Below are 11,391 nucleotides of genomic sequence, written 5' to 3'. Positions count from 1 at the left end.
CACTTTCCAGATTTAAATTCCAACCTTGTTCAATGAACACTGACTCTTTGAAATTTCTTTTAAACCAATTAGTTTCGTTACAAATCATTCTCGCCGAATCCCATCCAATTTCATGCCTATTATTGTTTACTATATGATACGCCAGGCCATTTTTCTGATCTTTCTTTTTTACACAATTTTGATGTTCGTTCCGTCTCTTTTGCAGAGTTCTTTTTGTTTGACCTATATATGTTTCCTTACAATTGCAGTCTATTGCGTAAAGAACCCCTGTTTTTTTATTGTCTTCAATTAGCGGTTTATTTTTTACAATATTTGATTTCAGCGTGTTTACGGTTCTGTTAACTAACGTTACACCAAGCTTTTTTAATTGACGCCTCGTTTTTTCACTAATATTTTTTATGTAAGGTAAACTAAGTACATTTTTAGGGGTCTCTTTTTTTATTATAATTTTCAGATTATTATCATTAAATATAGAGTTAATTAAGTGTTTTGGATAACCACTATCAAGTAATTGTTGACAATACATCTCTTTATCCTTAACAGGGTGATCTGAAATGTATTCTATTCTTTGTTTCAGGGATTTAATTAAACCTATTTTAATGTTAATATGGTGGCAAGAATTAAAATTTAAAAACGTTTTTGCGTGCGTAGGTTTTTGGTACATGGAACATTCGAACCGTCCATTTTGATGTTTGAACATTAAGTCAAGAAATGGAAGGGCTCTTTCTATCTCCCCCTCCATCGTGAAGGAAATGTTTTTATGAATCTTATTGACAATATTTAGTAACCGCTCTGTTAATAGGGCTTTTTTCTTAATGAAAAATATATCGTCCATAAACCGATACCATAGTTTTATATTATCCTTAATTTGTTTCTTCCTAAATATTGATTGTTCTACATGTTCCATGACCATGTTAGCAATTGGGGCAGATAAAGGATTACCCATTGCTAAACCTGTTTCCTGCATATAAAAATTACCGTCATAGGTAAAGTAAGTATTTTTCAAACAAATTTCACTTAACTTAATAATTGTGTTTATGCTCAGGCCTGTACGTGTCTTTAGTGTTTTATCTTTTCTAAGTCATGAAGTAGCAGCTTTTTTTAAAATTTAACAATTTATAATAAACCATGGCTAAAAGATTTAATATTTATAGTTTAAATTATGAATTTTGATTTCAAACGTTGTAAACAGAATAGTTTATAGGTAACCGATGTTACATGATATTAGTTGTAATTACTTTTTAATACAATTTAAGTATTCACTTTTTTTCATGGAATTTAAAACTACTAATATTTAAGACGATTAGCTAATAGTTTTCTTTAATATAGTAGGATACACGTCGATGAAATAGTAAGCATGAACTGCAGTCTTATGAACGTTTTACCATTGTTGTAGTATAGTATTGTCCAATCACTTTTCTCTATTCGTGTATGGTGGTGTAGCCCAAAAATACCAAGACCATATTATATCGAAACACTTTTGATTGGCTAGTTTTGTATTTATTCAATTGAAATATTTAAACTTTTAGTGCAGTGAAACGCGCTAAAACCAAACTCCTCAAAATATAGTAAAAAAGTGTATTATTATTTACTGAAATTAAATTGTGATGTAGCTCTCCTTTTTGATTAATATAAGAATATTTTAGATCATATCTTTCGGTAGTTGAGCAATCGATTTTATTTTGGGTCGGTCGGGTTGGGGATGCTTAAGTATTCATTTGGGCGTGCTGAGCAGGCCCCCCTCATATACGGGTATGGTAACTGTCTTCTTTTATTTCTACTGTCGGGACAATTCCTATGTTGAGAAGATTTTTGGCGTTGCTCCCCACGCCCCTCACGATCAAAGAGTAAGCGCCCTCCCCCAAAGACCACCAATCAAATCAACCGGTATCGCATTGCTTCCATCTAGGAGCAACAAACGCAAGGAGAACGCAGCTAGCCTTTAAACAAGCTAACGAGGAGTTGTGTACAAATTTCATTGGACGAACCTTTACGCTGAACGTTTTACGGGACAGGAGGGGGGAGACAATTTGCGAATTTTCCCCTTCCAACGGCAGCAGGCGCTAAAGCATTTAACCAATGAAAAATGTACACAAAAAATGCACGACTTTTGATGGGTTGCGTTCTCCTTGTACGGGGTGCTGCGTTTGTTGCTCCTAGCTTCCATAAAACTGATGTCTTTCGAAGTCGTTGAAGCGACGGTCGTCCAATTGTATTTATAAATATGCTTTAATGGCAGTTAGGAGTAACAAACACATAAGTGTGCCAGTTGCCAATCCTCCAAAAATTAAATTTTTACTGAAAGCAATTACTAGGACAACCCATTTTTGGTGGACTAAGCTATTAGGCCTGATATGGGGTTTTTCCTCGTTGTTATAGTGAGTATATGCAGAATTCTGTGTCGAGGCATTCGTTATTGTGTTTAAAGTTGCATATTTATCTTTGTGTATAACATTAATTTCACGTCAGTGGCATAACTAGGAACCCCCCCCCCCACGCGAAAAACCACTCTGGGCTCTTTTAAATAGCACCGATTTTAATCATAAACGTTTGGGGGCCCCTAGTTCTCGCCCCCCCGCGCCGTGGGGTCTGCGGGGGCGCTATTTACGCCACTGTTTCACGTCACGCCACACATACGTATCATAAATTATTTTTACTAACTGACACACTATAATACCCTTTTCAGACGTGGGCTATAAAGCCAAGTTTAATAAACATAAGAGCAACAAACACAGCACCCCACACTAAGTGAACGCAACCCGTCAAAAGTCGCGCATTTTCTTGTGTACAGTTTTCATTGGTTAAACGCTTTAGCGCCTGCTGTCGTCGAAAGCGGAAAATTCGGACATTCCTCCCCCTGCTAGTAAAACGTTCAGCGAAAAGTCTCGTACAATGAAATGTGTACACAACACTGCCTTAGCGTGTTTAAAAGCTAGTTGTGCTCTCCTCGTGTTTATTGCTCCTAGATGGCAGCATCAGTGCTACATCATTTAATTAATTAATTAATGATTGAATGAAAAAACTTGTATTATCTTACATTTGTGTATCTCCCAAGATGCCCTGGAGTAAGTTTCATAAGTGCCTAAATACATTCCGTAATGAAAACTCCACCGCTGTTGGGGCCGTAACCCGGAAAAGCTAAAGCACACCCACTAACGATTGTTACTTTTTGGTAGAAGACTGCTTTGGTATTATTTCGGCAGTTAGTTTAACAAATGCCACGATGCCGGCTGGATACTGTCTCTTCACGTATTTAGTCCGAGTCATTGGAGTTTTCCCTATTTCGAGAAACCCCTTATGTTTCCATCTCAAAACGTGGTTCATCAACTTCTTTTGGGTGTTCGTGTTATTCATGCGGTACTTCTTAATCTTTTCTAACGTTGGTTATTACTATCATGAATATGAATACGAGGAAGACTCAAATGGAACGTCTTACAAGAACGAGAGTTTACCGGATGTAGAATATTCGAGCGTTGACAACTTCTCCTATAGTAACTCATCGTTTGGAAGAAGTAAAGGAGTAGTAGCGATAGACCCTCGACTCATCACAGTAATGGCCTTTTTCCTCATCGAAGACTTCACCTACCGCATCCTCGTCTTCTCGCTGATGTTTCGTCACAGGAAAACCTTCAAAAAGATGTCCAAGAAAATGGAATGAATCGAAAGGGATTTCGTCAAAACGAATCGTTTTCGTAAACGAATTTGCAAATTTGGTGTGTCCTTTCTGTTCCTCAACGTCTTCTTGTTCACCTTAGACGCGGTTACGACACTGCTTCAATCGTATAGCATTTACGCGACACCCTTCAGGATCTTCTTAGAAGTTTCTGTCCAAAGTGCTTGGTTGATCGTGTCAATCGTAAGCGCCCTGGCCGTCGAAGGATACCTTATTTACTACAGCCTCTTTTTCGAGTTCGTTCTTAAAGAATTCAACCAGTCGCTCGAGGATTTTGTCGCAATTTTCCCGAAGGAAGACGTAGCTACAGCCGACTGGCAGCGTTTCCTCGAAGACCGTAGGTTGACCTTGACTACTTTGCATTCAACCTTTTCGGACGCGGCGGGTGGCGTATCCATGTTGTTGACCATCAGCATGCTCGACAACTTGTTGACCGAATCTTTCGGAATTTACTACATTGGCGCGTTTTTAACACGGAGAACCTTATCTGGTGACGAAATCATTATCAATCAAGTCATCAGCAAATTAATTATAAGTAAACTGAAGATTTTTCTGTCTTGCATAATCGCCGATTACCCCAATACGCAAGTACGTATTATAAATTTACCGTACGCCTGATTAAAATAACTCTATAACCTTTCCATAAGTAAGTCGAAATAACTACTGAAAAGCTGTGAGGATTGACGTAGAATTAAAGTCACGCAACAAAACGATATCGTCTCTAGTGAGGAAAATAATACCTTCAAAAATTATTATAAAGCGCAGGTCCTACGCCTTGACACGGCTCGCAAATAGCATTTACTATGCCCAAAAGTGACATAATTTCCAAAAGTGTGACAATCCCTGTACTTTCGTATGCTTAAGGTTTAATGAATGCTCGACTCGAGATCGACCACATAAAAGACTATTATTGTCGCCCTTTCTGGCTCGTTTTTTAGTCTCTGGTATTATATCGTAGGCAGATGGCGATAGCGTCTCCACAGAACGACGAAAAATAAAAAAATACAGTAGCTTTGATCAGTGTTACTTCCTCCGTTCCTCACTACGAGGCGTTATTTGTTGGTTTTAACTTCCTTCCCTCCCCAAGGCATACTTTCCCTTCTCCCCTCCCAACTTGTATTTCGCTCGTAACATTCATTAAGAAAGAGGGTCGATTGACAAACCTTTGGTAATTATGTCACTTTTGCTATGCCTAATAACTTAGTCCGAAGTCAACCAAAATGTGCGGGGGCTAAGCTAGCCTTTTCAGTTTACATCGAACCGTATAAAGTCTAGAGACCAATGGGAGAAGTTCATACACTGCTGGATTTTCGTCTGCTAAACAGATGATTTGCTATTACAAAACACAAAGCGTCTGTTTAGCAGACGAAAATCCAGCACTTTATGAACTTCTCGCGTCAACCGCTATGTAACTCTATGTAAACTGAAAGGGCTAATTCTGTAGATGGTTCGCAGTAAACTGACCGGCTTATGGGAAACGTAATTATATGAATGTATTTATTTTTATTAGCGATAATGATTATGTTGAAACGATAAGAGGGTGCACTTCAATTGCGTCGGAAGACAATAGTTTTAGGAAACCAATGAGATACTGGGTTGATTTGATTGTTTTAAATGGATGAGATTACGGCTGATTGGGAGCAACCGTCAAATCATCTCAACATGTAGTCATTCTCTATGAGCAGAAATAAATGCATTTATTTAACGCTGTTTACGTTTAATAACAAAGAATTCAGAATTGGATCGTTATTTTGTTCTTAGATTAACCAAACCTTCGGCATTCTGATCGGAATGAAACTACCCAAATCTTTGGATTTGCCATTTAGGGAAGAGGTATTCTTAATTTAATCTGTGGTCTTTGTCTAAATTTGTGTTTCTAAAATGTGTCCATTAATCGAAGTTGATTTTCCTTCACATGACGAGGAGCACCGTGACCTTTCGATTCACTCTCTGGGGAATCTGCGAATTGAAAAAGGCTCTTCTCCCAACGGTAACTCCACTAATTTCATTACAGACAGTTCCAGATACTCATGGAAATGCGTAAACGCGAATGTCTTTGTTTAAAATTATGTTATTGGACATATTTTCATTTACCGTTGCAATCTTTTTCTTCTGAAACTTAAACTAACTAATTAAACTTATGCTTTTTTACACACAATCGTAAGGGATTTGCTAGGAGCTACAAACACAATGAGAACGCATCCAGCTTATAAACACGCTAACGAAGGGTTTGTACAAATTTCATTGGATGTGCCTTTACACTGAACGTTTCACGGAAAGGGGGAAGACAATTTCCGAATTTTCCCCTTCCGACTGCAGCAGGCGCTAAAGCGTCTAACCAATGAAAAATGTACGCAAGAAAATGCACGACTTTTGACGGGTTGCGTTCTCCTTGTGTGGGGTGCTGTGTTTTTCGCTCGTAGGGGATTTGTGTGTATTAGTTTCATGTACCGTGTCCGCCGCTGTCGCCGCCGCTGGTGTTCACACGATTTATCGTGGTACGTTAGAGATACAAAGACACATAATACATCAATCGATTGGAAATATCATGCCCTCACCGGCATGGTGAGATCGGGGCTCAGAAAGTGGAGCATTTGCCCATTTTAGTGATTGTGGGTGATTTTCGAATTTAAATGTACATAATTTGTTTACATTAAGACAGACTTGGTTGAATATTATATTTTAGTTAGTACTGATCATTTCTGAACTTCGTTTTCGGTTGCATTAAGAAATTTGAATTTTCTGTGATATTTCTTACCGATTCGCGCAACCCCATAACTGGCGTACTATTGTCATATTTGAATTTCTTGCCAATTGATACAGGTGCCATTTAGCTCGCTCGCATTTCGCTACCTTTTTTCCAAAACTACTTTTTCTCAAGTTCGCGAATACGTAAAACAGACACCGCTGTGTTGGGATTTTTGTATGACGAAATCCAGCGTGGTCTTTGTTGGTTAGTGTTAGCTGAGCTCGTAGGAAGTTTTAAAATTGCATTAATCTTTATTGAGATTTAGTTTAGTGAACAAAAAATGTTTAACGAAAAATTCATTTGAGCGATAAGCCGATAAGGTCTTTTGGTAGTAGTGTGTTCGTAATTTTCTACATTATTATTTTCGAGTTTCATCGAATTTTGTAAAAAAACGCTAAATGAATCGAAGCCAATTTCTAAGAGCCTTGGTTTCACTGGAGCATTTTGATAAACCTTAGTACTCAACCGCAGTTGTTTTGCCTTTTCCCACTTATCAAACTCACCAACAAGAGATAATTTCGTATCATCACGTTTCCTTTTTTTATTTAAATTAAACTCTTTCATTATAATGAAATAAATTTTAAAATATTAGAACCAAAACCACGTCCACGAAGGCCAGAATATCTTAGTTCGCGTCTATCTCTCTCGGGTCGCTCCTCACTATTTTCAAAACATCCCCGTCAGAGCAAAGAATATAAAGCCCCAGGAATGGAAGGTGTAGCTCCGTCTAGTGGAACTTTTGTGTCTCTAGTTTTTAAAGAGAGACCGGGTTGCGTTAACCGTTTCCAGTTACTCTGATTTGCTTTGCCGGAAGTTTCTAACGCAACCAAAACACGCGGCCAATAATATCAATCCTTCCATTCCTGGAGCTTTATATTCTTTGGTGGGGAAAAAAGAAAATAAAGCAGGGTCCGGATTTTTTTGGAGATACCACGTCACTAGACGATTTCAAACCCCCACTTTCCAGCCCCTTTAAAGCCTTTCGACCGCTCTGGACTCTTGATTTGCTCAAGCTGCTCAACCCGATTTTTCATCACACAATTTATTTATCAAATAGCCCAATTACTTTTTTCAAGCTCCATCCCGGCATCAATGGCACACCTGGAAGACAGTCGGAGCCTCGGAGGCGGTCAGGCAGCCCTGAGCCCGCACTAGCTTCTAACGCTTTTTTTGCCAAAATAAATTAGGGCTAAACAATATCGCGAATTGGAAGGAGATAGAGATCTTCCTCAGATACGAAAACCGTATTCAAATCGGTCACGGCCTAGGGCTCACCATGGACTAATTAATGTATACACAGGGACGGTCCGCACAACGCCACTCTCTCATAAAATCGGCGACTAAGTCTTGTTAATGCTGTTCCCTCTTTTCCTCCCCCCTTAAGCAAAGTTGCCGAGTCAAAACGTCATCAAACGGAAAAACGATGCTGCCCTCTATCTGCAAGTCTTGGAGTCTATCGATGTTGGCGTCTGCTTATGATTTGAAAAACAAACGGTTTTTTTCGTTCATTTGAATAAGGTGTATGATTTAAGAGCTTTAATTTATTTAAGTAGTTTTACAAATTAATTATGAGGAAAAAGCTGTGTGTTTACCCTTCGTGTAAAAGTGATTCGAAGTATTGTCATAAAGAACACACGAAAGATTTCTTTATACCTTTCCTGTTCATCTTTTTCTAAGCCTTGTCCAAAAAAATCTTTGATTTACCATTATCGGAATCACTTAAATCCACTTTTTTAATTTTCTTTTTGTCTGGACAAATTGAGAATAACGTCTCGAATGTATGGGCCGAAAAATTAATATCAATCAATTTAATTGTTAATATAAATGAATTCATTTACCAAACGCACGTGGAGCTTACAACATCGCCGGCAAGGCGACTGCTTTTTTTGTACCCTTAAACCTTTCCTCCCGTTTCCATCCCCCTTGACTCAGTTTGTCGTTAGTTCGCACAATCGCCGCTCGAGGGCACATTTAGCAATCGCTAGCCGCTAAATTTCCTATGCGGACCGTCCCTGTGTATACATTAATTAGTCCATGGGCTCACCTCAGTTATAAAAACTACTTCAAAATCAGTATCGAGCTCGGGCTCAAGTATTATGTTGAGGCTCAAGGCTGAGCTCTTAGTACGTTAATTTTTAATACGGGCTCAGGCTCGAGCCCCAAGTAATGTGAATCATGAAATGGGTTCAAGCTCGAGCTCGAAGTAATTGGTATTTTAACAAAGGTTCAAGCTCGGGCTCACTAGTTACAATATTCGTTCCACAATACCTCGACAGCTCGAGCTCGGTTTTAACATGAAAACTTATCGGTCTCGTCTCAGGCTCACAATATTTGTTTAAAAATACCTGAGCTCGGTCTCGCTGTGAGCCCAAGCCCGTTGACCTATGCCTAGAAATATTGGGAAAAGGATTTACCGCTTGAGTTTCCCCCATTTGAAAGTTAGTGTCGTACCGGCCAGTCTGGCTTCCTAGACAGTGAAAATCCACGATTTTATTAGAAATTTCCGTTGAGAATTCTATTCATTGGCATATGAATCTCGAGATCCGCGAGTGGTAATAATATATAACTCTCCGCTGAAGCGGGGAAGCAACATTTCAGCAAGATGGCCAAGGTTATTTAATAAAAAAGAAACTATGTTACTTTTGCCAACAAGGCCTAAATTTTACAACCCTATTCAATCACACCAGTAAGTATAAATCCCGGGTATTTTTAAGAATTTTGTTATGGTCAGCTAACTAAAAGTGAATATTATGGAACCTGTGGCATAGATTTCGCTATCGATTTGACATGGGAAATTATTAAATCGATCTTCTCATTTCAGCTTTAATAACATTTACCAGGAAAATGCATTACATTTTTAAGATTTTCCAAGCTAGTTTTTAATAAAAAAATTATTCATTTCCGCCGTGTTACTCCACCACTTTTATTTTTAATATATTACAGTATCTATATATTCAATATTGAACCTGGAGGTATAATTACATTTGGCCGAGCTGTCGTTAACAAGTAATTTTATCTTTTACTCAGATTGCTGGGGCGGTGATCACCTACACGGTGATACTTTGCCAAGATTCAGCGTAGCTCGGCATTCTGAAAACCTCTTACCAAACCGGCGTCTATTTTAAAAACGTTATTGGTATATTTTCATAATTAGTTTGTACTGTTATTATTATCGAATTTTCGCAAAATTGCCTTCTAGACTTGCTTAATGTTTGCCCTCCGGTAACACAGGCATTTATATCAGTTTTCGTCTAACGATGAAAACCCACAACGTCAAGAGATATAGGGATTCACTCATACAGGTTTAGGTATGCTAGAAGAAAAGAATAGAATAGATTTTATTGAACTAGAACACATAAAATCGCCAGCGCTTATTGGGACAGTGTCATATACAATTAAAATACAGTTGATTTTACTTAGAATATGTATACAAAGACATGCTTAGGTTTTTTACCATTCGACACGTTTGTCTAGCTTTTTTTAAATGAACCCGTAGGAACAAGTTTTGACTGTGGTAGGGAGAGTGTTCCAGCGATTTACTACACGTTGGGTAACGGAATTTCGTCGCGTTGTGGTTGCACATTGGTTCATGAAAATTTCTGTCCGCTCCGTATTACACGAAATTTTTTATCGGTACTTGAAGTCGTAGTGACCGTGTACAAGCCTCGACCAGGTTAGAAAATAAGCGTCGCGTTTCCAAAGATTGCCGGCCGAGGCGCTTCAAGCGCTCAGCGCAGTGGCGTAGCTGATGGTTCGCAGGGGAGCTTCAGGAGGGGCCTCGAACTTCGGGAGGGGCCCCGCTAACCATAAAAAAATGAAAAGGGGGCCTCATAGAAATTTTTGCGGGGGCCCTCTGAGTTCTCAGCTACGCCACTGGCTCAGCGTACGGTAATTAAGGCACGCAGACGTGAAAACAGGGCCTAGGAGGCTTGAAACCTCAATTCCCAAATCACGAACTTTATCCTTGGAAATACTGTAATACTGTGGACTGGCTTATATTGAAGTTCATAGAGTTTGTACTGGCGCAGGCCTCTACTACGGAAATAATATTGTATTTGTAATTCGCGCCATCTATACAAAAAAGGCGAAAGATAACAAATGATAAAAAAGTAAATTGTAATTATGGGTATATAAGATAATGTAACGCCAAAAACGCACTATTCTGCAAATAAACTTTTATTTTCCTTTAATCTTGTCTGTTCATCTAACGATCCCCTAAGATCCGATGCCATTAGTGTCTGTTCACAAAAAAAATAAAATCTTGTCTGTTCATCACTTAAAATGGTGTCAGAAGTCGCTAACCAACGTTCTCTGCTACAATTAAGTTTCCACTTTGCTGGTTTAAGCTTCGAAAAAATAACTTTTCTGATCGGTCATCATTCTCTTCTCTGCATGCCTTCTGAACCTAGCCTATGTTATGGCTTCGAATTACCGGGGTACTGATCATTTTTACCCCACAAGTGGAAATCCTGCTTTCAACAGAATCGAAAAGTACCCAGCTTTCAAGTTTTCTTTATACTTTGGCCCCGGCTGGCCAAGATATTTATGATAATCTAAATATCCACCTTAATGGGGCACAACAACACCCAACTCTTGAGAAAATTTATACCACTTTTGACGATTATTTTGCTCCTCATAGCATTCCGTACTCTCATCGTGAATTTCATCCATACAGTTCAAAAGCAGCATCAACCCTTCGATGTCTTCGTTACGGAACAACGAAACCATGCTCGAAACTGTGAGTTTGGCACTTTAAAATATTCCTTGCTGCGATACCAGATTTCGGCTGGTATCCGTAATCCTGATTTACCGAAAACATGGTTTTCCCATCGTAACCTAACTCTTGCTCAAGCTATCGCAATTTGCCAAACCAATGAATCGTAATCAAACAATGCTGTACGCATAGAAATCTTATACTCCTACCTAGAATGCTCCGGTCTACGGGAGAACCTGACGCCAAGACATTTTG

General features: G+C 38.8%; 1 long non-coding RNA gene across 1 annotated transcript; it reads left to right on the top strand.

Moving 5' to 3' along the window:
- The first annotated feature begins 5,411 nt into the window (after nt 1-5,411).
- On the top strand, nt 5,412-10,585 carry LOC149936573 (uncharacterized). Its single transcript, XR_016472282.1, has 3 exons — nt 5,412-5,506; nt 5,574-5,663; nt 9,450-10,585. It is a non-coding gene; the product is annotated as an uncharacterized LOC149936573 (long non-coding RNA).
- Nucleotides 10,586-11,391: the final 806 nt, after the last annotated feature.

The sequence above is a fragment of the Leiobunum rupestre genome, chromosome 7, assembly GCF_980474605.1.
Source record: "Leiobunum rupestre chromosome 7, qqLeiRupe1.1.hap1, whole genome shotgun sequence".
Taxonomy (NCBI): domain Eukaryota; kingdom Metazoa; phylum Arthropoda; class Arachnida; order Opiliones; family Sclerosomatidae; genus Leiobunum; species Leiobunum rupestre.
The sequence above is the reverse complement of the archived record's forward strand: the minus strand, read 5'-3'. Positions and strand labels throughout refer to the sequence as shown.